Source organism: Ranitomeya imitator, chromosome 5, assembly GCF_032444005.1.
Source record: "Ranitomeya imitator isolate aRanImi1 chromosome 5, aRanImi1.pri, whole genome shotgun sequence".
Taxonomy (NCBI): Eukaryota; Metazoa; Chordata; class Amphibia; order Anura; family Dendrobatidae; genus Ranitomeya; species Ranitomeya imitator.
In genome coordinates this window covers 72,621,930-72,627,929 of record NC_091286.1, presented here as the reverse complement: position 1 = coordinate 72,627,929, position 6,000 = coordinate 72,621,930, and positions in this window count along the sequence as shown.

The window sequence follows — 6,000 nt, the reverse complement described above, 5'->3', positions numbered from 1 at the left end:
TTTTTTCTCTTTAGTGCGTATTAAAAATGCATTAATGCACAAAATGATCCTGCTCACGGCCTGCATGCTATTCTGAAGGCTATGTGCATGGTGAACAACGTGACTTCTCCAAACGGAGATTACAACTAAAACTCCTGATAATGGAGAGTTGTTATCTACCAAAGTCCTCATAAAGCCCGGAAGAGCTACTCATGATACCAACCATTGGCCTCCTGCAGAAGAGGAGGAAGAGTGTGCGGAGAAAAGGTTATAAGATAAAAAAAAAAAATCAGAAAAACAAAGAAAGTTAACCCTAGCTTTACCCTATACCTAAACCTATCTACCAATATGAAATATATATTCTCTTTCCTCACCCCAACCCCAAATAAAAACAAAAACTAAAAAGATACTGTGTGTATTCCTGATCTTTTTCTTCTCCTGTGTCCGGTGGCCAACCTCAGGAACTTCAGATTGCTGAGGTGCAGAGTCTGTCTGACACCATATCTGGCACCGCCTGGCAAGTGAGGAAAGTTAAAGGAAATCTATTACACAATCTGACTACTAATAATTAAAATGGCAATTTTTTTTTTCACCAGATTAAAGACGTATTTTGGTAAGAAGACGTTATCATCTATGCCCAGCTTCTAGATCGATCGGAGCTCTATATGGAATTAACAGCACAGTTGTGCGCTTGTTTGACCACCATTCATTACGAATGGAGGACAGAAGTTCCCCTTTTTGACAAAATGGTGATAGACACAGCGATCAGAGTTCCTGGGCCCAGCTGGGTAAGGGTCTTCCCAGTGGTCTGTGCAGGTGGCCAAAACATCCCTATAAACCAGTGTTTCTCAACTCCAGTCCTCAAGACCCCACAACAGGTCCCGTTTTCAGGATTTCCTTAGTATTGCACAGGTGATAATTTCATCACCTGCTCAAGCATTAATTCCATCGCCCATGCAATACTAAGGAAAACCTGAAAACATGACCTGTTGTGGGGTCTTGAGGACTGGAGTTGAGAAACACTGCTATAAACCAACAGTAATGTAAACAAGTATGGAAAAGTGTGGCTCATCGATTGAGTGCAAGACAACGGACATGGTCCATTTTGAATTTCCTCCTCTAAAAACGTCACTTGTGTTCATCCTGATGACCATAAGTTACGCCTATAACATCACACAATTCAAGTACAACTATGGATGTGCAATGCATTAATACAGATGAGCAGACATTTTATTTCTATATGCATGGAGATATTTATAGGTTTACTCTCATGGGTAGACTGAGTATAGAATACTAACTATGGAATAACTTAACTTGCTAAAACTTTACTAATATTTTAACTCATATTCTGATTGGAGATTCGCGGATCTGACAAGATATGAATTCACTAAATCACACATTTGATTCTCTGTGAATTGAATGTCTTTCTAGACCTCAGAGCATAATAACTATAAGATGTAAAAATATTTTAAAAAAACTCATACTCACCTGACCACCCCGGCCGCCCCTCTGTTACTTGCCCAATATCCGGTCCTCCACCTCTCTACCATGCCACATCGCCAACCCAGTGTTCACTCTAGGCCAGTGCTTCTGGCTGCAAGCATTCTCTAAAATGAACTGCTCATGTGTAATGATTTCAGGAGCCTACCTGCGGCTGGAGATCCCTGCCTACAGTCATTAAAGGCAGAGGATTGGACAGCGGGTAGGGAGCGGCAGGAGCCGCTGGAAATATGAGCGGCCAGCAAAATGCTAAAAAGAAATATTATCACATCACGGCCCATCTTTCTGTCTGCCTCAGCTATCAGCTGTCCAGTCGTATGCGTCTCCGTCTTGCTTCATCTACAGTGTGGCCGCAACTCCCTGCCTGGTGGGTTTTTTTAACCTTTTTACGACACTCTACTGTTCAACAATATGATGTGGATGGCCGCCATTTTGCTGAATTTGCACACAACGAATTACCAAAAATCTGTATTCTCAAAAAAGCAGATTTTTGTCAAATTTGAGTACAATTCAAGTCCACTCTATTTTTAAAGCCTTGTATATGACAAACTGCACCCTTCAGCTCCACTTCACTCCACCACGAGTGAATATATTGGTTTTCCCCGCTGTTCTGCAACTTCCATGTCTATCTCTAGCACTCTTGTCTTTGCTCTGATCAGCTAAAGCAGGGACAAGCTTGACAATGGTAGACAGTGAAGCTGAGGGATGCTGGGGAATAAAATGTTAATAAAGTGTCCCTGGCAGCAGCGCGCACATTCACTCCACAACACTGAACATGGTATCTGGTTTGAGCGGTGAGTCCCCAGTGTTCAAGGCTGAAATGTCACTTCTGAGCTCTGTAGCATCGCTAGGCATGTTTGAAAATGGTGGCGACTTTTTATTGATTACTTATAATCTATAAAATTGATCATAATATATTATAATATATTATATTATCAATAATATAGCAATATATTCTAATCATCAATATATCATATGAATATAATCATATCAATATACTATATTATATTATCAATAATATAATATTGATTATAATTTATTATTACTTACTTTGAAAATTTGTTATAATCTGTAATATATTAAAATAAAAAAATGAGGTGTCATTTTTACTGATAGGTCTTGTTTAAGCGGTGTGGCAGGGCCTAACATGAGTACTAGGATCTCAGGCCTTTATTTGCAGCTTCATCGGTTGTAGTTCCTGGAGCACATTTGGCAGGTACTAAACGGGAACACTAAACATGACCTGCCATTTTGGAGTTCCTCTGACCCAGTTGTATCGCAATCAAAGTGGGTCCTTGTCAAAGTCATTGTGATCCTTCCTGCTACTTAAGCATCAATTTCAAAATCTGACTGCACACTTACTTATGCTCCGTGAAAAGTGCCATGATGGACATTATGGCTGATGACGTGTGCAGATGTATCCTCTGTTATAATGTCCAAGATATCACAATACAGCAAGTAGAGATGAGTGGATCTCATGAGTAGAGATTAAGTAGAGATGAGCGTATGTTAGGGCTGGTGGAACACACTAAATAATATAATGAGTCATAAGAGGTGCGTTCGGAGCCCGGGGTCCACCGAGCAGCGATGGAACCTGCTAAGTAATGGCGGACATAATATGGCGGCATAACGTGATCACACATGGGTTAGCTTCACCCGGTATGAAAAGGGAGACGAACCCTGTTGCTTCACCCGGTATGAAAAGGGAGACGAACCCTGTTGCTTCACCCGGTATGAAAAGGGAGACGAACCCTGTTGCTTCACCCGGTATGAAAAGGGAGACGAACCCTGTTGCTTCACCCGGTATGAAAAGGGAGACGAACCCTGTTGCTTCACAGGGTCACCGAACCGCATAGTGAGCACTAGAGCGAGGTCACAGAACTCTGCCCCAAGGACAGGGGGAAGAGTCCCCCTAGACCACTAGTGCATACAGTGCCGCACTGGCGGATGCCACTAACAGAAAGCGCACTGATTGCGTATGGCGCCGCACTGGGGGTCGCTGCTGGATAGACGCTGTAAGGATTGTGCTCTTGTGCTTGGATAGCACTGTCTGGTGCTAGATTACTCCATCATTCGCGAGCAGTCAACAACTCTAGGGATGGGAATGATTCTGAGCTTTCATCCATCGACAGGCATACATCCACACACACACATTAGTAAGTTTATACTAGCCATGCAAACCTTTTATAGCGGAAGCTTTCCAGGACCTTTCTAGTGGTCCAATAGGAGCTCCTACAGGACCTCAGCATGTGACCCCCGATCTCCAATGAGAGGCCATCCCTTGGGCATGCTCAGTAGAAGAAAAGCAGGACTTAGTCCCAGGGACGCCTGCTCGCCGCTGATCAGTACTGGTTACAATGGCTGAGCCTGGAAGGACAGCAGTAACCAGCCACACAGTATTAGCATGAGCGAGACGGTGGGACCGACGTCTCTGCTGAGCAGGCTCCACTGCAGCTGGAGGAGAATGAGAGACCGCAGCAGAGATGGTTCAAGATTCCCCCTTTGCAGCTGCGGGAACTCGACACCTAACAGCATATCTCTTGAAATTTGAATTCCTCAACTTTGCTAAATGTTCTCTAAAAATTCCAATAAATTAGCACAAACCTTCTTACAGTATAATACATTTTTCATAGCCCTTCATACAGTATAATGCACTCTCCATAGTTCTCAATATAGTATAATGCACTTCAAATAGTCCTTAATATAGTATAATGCACTTCAAATAGTCCTCCATATAGTATAATGCACCCTAATAGTTCTCCATACAGTATAATGCACCTCCATAGTCCTCCATATAGTACAATGCACTACCCATAGTCATTCATATAGTATAATGCACTCCCCATATCCCTCCATATAGTATACTGCACTCTCAATAGTCTTGCACATAATATAATGCACTACCAATAGTCCTCTATATAGTATAATGCACTGCCCATAATCCTTCACATAGTATAATGCATCCCATAGCTGGTTCTGTTATGGAGCACCTTGACTTTTTACAAGCTTTTTGATACCTTACAATGAGGCAATGTGGTTATTTGTCAAGGATGGTGCTGTTATGGGGGCATGAAGACTGGTGGAGCTTTTGGGGCATGGAGTCTAGTATTGTTATGGATTTATTGAGGCTGGTGCAGTTATGGAGGCATGAAGACTGGTAGCGTTATTGGGGTATGGAGGCTAATGGTGGTATGGATTTATTGAGGCTGGTCCTGTTACGGAGGCTGGTGTGGTCTTGTTGTGTTATGGGGGCACTGAGGTTGGTGAGTTTTGGTAAATGTGGGCCATTGCTTTTTATATTACACCATGATATTAGCAAGTTTTACCACACAATTGGTGGTCTTGTATTATTTTTTGCAGCTACATACAGTAGTGAGCCCCAAGAATAATTTTATCTTGTGAATACATTTCAAAAAACCTGATCTGCACATCCAAACATAGACACAGTGTGAACAGGTGCTGAACCCAGAGTCGCCAACTCGTATATAATCAAACAAATAGGGCAGCACACTGCAGCGCCAAAACATGCAAACTTGAAAACACGAAATTTTTTTTTTTTTTTTTTAAACTGCATTACTGCACTAGAAATATGAAAAATGAGAGCTTTTAGCGCATAAAAATGGCCAATTTTATGTGTACCTCGTAGCCACGTTACGGCATCTCTCTTATACGAGGTCCTACTCTAAACCTACCTCTCTGAGAATAAACGTCTCCATCTGAATGGGTACATGTGAAACCTCTCCTTGGACTCAAATTCTCTCTCACTGTGGAGGGGTATTGGACCTACTATAATTAAAACACCTGAAGCTAGGAGGCAGGGAGTGCACGATCAGAAGGCTAGAGAATACATTTCAAAAAACCTGATCTGCACATCCAAACATAGACACAGTGTGAACAGGTGCTGAACCCAGAGTCGCCAACTCGTATATAATCAAACAAATAGGGCAGCACACTGCAGCGCCAAAACATGCAAACTTGAAAACACGAAATTTTTTTTTTTTTAAACTGCATTACTGCACTAGAAATATGAAAAATGAGAGCTTTTAGCGCATAAAAATGGCCAATTTTATGTGTACCTCGTAGCCACGTTACGGCATCTCTCTTATACGAGGTCCTACTCTAAACCTACCTCTCTGAGAATAAACGTCTCCATCTGAATGGGTACATGTGAAACCTCTCCTTGGACTCAAATTCTCTCTCACTGTGGAGGGGTATTGGACCTACTATAATTAAAACACCTGAAGCTAGGAGGCAGGGAGTGCACGATCAGAAGGCTAGAGAATACATTTCAAAAAACCTGATCTGCACATCCAAACATAGACACAGTGTGAACAGGTGCTGAACCCAGAGTCGCCAACTCGTATATAATCAAACAAATAGGGCAGCACACTGCAGCGCCAAAACATAAAAAAAAAATTTCGTGTTTTCAAGTTTGCATGTTTTGAAATGTATTCTCTAGCAGTACATTGCATGGAGTACAGGTAACAAGCAACAGAGTACATATAGTGCAGGTAGAGATAA